The sequence below is a fragment of the Octopus bimaculoides genome, chromosome 21 (genome assembly GCF_046866305.1).
Source record: "Octopus bimaculoides isolate indiv1 chromosome 21, ASM4686630v1, whole genome shotgun sequence".
Classification (NCBI taxonomy): Eukaryota; Metazoa; Mollusca; class Cephalopoda; order Octopoda; family Octopodidae; genus Octopus; species Octopus bimaculoides.
In genome coordinates, this window is record NC_142948.1 from 13716153 (window position 1) to 13718054 (window position 1902).

Consider the following 1902-nt stretch of genomic DNA (forward strand, 5'->3'; position numbering starts at 1 on the left):
GTGGTAGTGGCGGTGGTGGTAGTGGCGGTGGTGGTAGTGGCGGTGGTGGCGGTGGTAGTGGTGGTGGCGGTGGTCGTCGTCTCTTCATGTTGGTGGTCGTGGTGGCTGTGGTGCGGCTACTGCTGCCGCTGCTGCTGATGATGATGATGGTAGTGATGGTAGCGATGATGATGATGATGATGACGGTGGTTGTGGCATCTTGGAGATGATGATGATGACGATGAAGACAATGACGATGCTGAGGACGATGGTGATGATGATGATGATGGTGGTGGTAATGAAGAAGACAATGTTGATGATGAGGAGGAGAGGACAATGTAGTTATGTGGTAACGATGGCAACGTTTTTTGTGACGATACTGATGGTTCGTTGGTAGTCGTAGTATTAAGTTGGTCGGGGTTGTGAGGAGTAGGCAGTTGTGAGATGGCAGTAGTAGTAGTAGTAGTAGTAGTAGTGGTGGTGGTGGTGAGTTGAAAAGCAGGCTGTGAACTGATGCTGTAGTGGTTGCTGATGGTGAAGTGTGGGTGACAGTGTTTCGTTCGTAGCGATGTTTTGATTTGTTGTCGGTGATGGTTTGTCTGTATGATGCTGTTGCTTGCCGTTAAGAGGAATGTTGCCCAGGGGATGTTTTCGGCGGTGGGCTGTGATTGTGGTGTATTGTTAGTAGTATAAAGCGTTTTTGCAGGTAAGAGTTCATGGTGAGCGATATTTTGGCTATGATTAGGGCAGCGAGCTGGCAGAATTGTTAATACGCTCGGAAAAATGCTAAATAGCATTTCGTCCATTTTTGTGCTCTGAATTAAAATTCCGCCGAGAAGACCTTACAGTTCATTCTTTCGGGCTCGATAAAGTAAGTACCAATTGGTCACTGGGATCGATTTAATCGATTTACACCCTCCTCTGAAATTGCTGGCTATGTGCCAAAGTTTGAAACCGATATTGTGGCTAGGGTGGAGATATGATGTTGGTAGGATGTGTTGGCAGTGGCAGCCGATGGTCTGTAAGTGCGTTAGTAGACGTGGTGTATCATATTTTATCTTCTACTTATTTCAGTCACAAGATACGGCAATACAGGAGCACCGCCTTGAAGAATATTTAGCCGAATAGATTGACTACAACACTTCTATATTTTTGAAGCCTGGTACTTATTCTACCGGTAACTTTCGCCAAACTGCTACGTTACAGGAATGTAAACATACGAACAACTGTTGTCAAGCGGTGTTCTGGGACAAACACCGACACCAACACACAAGAACACGCACAGTCGTACACGCACACACTCACGTGCAAATACGTGCACATACGCGCACACACACAAACACACACAGCCATATGCACGATGGACTTCTCTCACTTATCCTCTACCAAATCCACTAACACGGTTTTAGTCGGCCTTAGGCTTATACAGACGACATTCGCAGTGGGAAGGAACCAAGAATCATGTGGTTGGCAACCACACCTGTACCTATGCTGGATTTAGTGTGTTATTGCTGGGGAGGTGTTGGTAAGGCGATGCTGGTTGTGTTAATGCGTTTGTGCATGTGTGTGTGTGTGTTTGTTTGTGTGTGTGTGTTTGTGTGTGTACGTGTAAGAGAGTGTGGTGTCTAATGTGTTAGAGATTCGGAAGTGGGACAGCAGTTTGTAAATGTGGTGCAAGCCCCAGTATTATTAAAAGTCTCATGGAGAATGTGTATTTTGTGGTATTTACAATCAATTATTTGCGACAATAGCCTCAAAGTTGGTTCTTGAAGTATTACTGGTATTGGTAATATTGACATACATGATATTGGAGAAAGTGTTGAAGATAGTTAAGAGGCAGTTGGGGAGAACAGGTCTGGTTGTTACATTTTTTCATTTTTTTGCCTTGGCACCCACATATATGAACACAGTTGGAGTTTCATT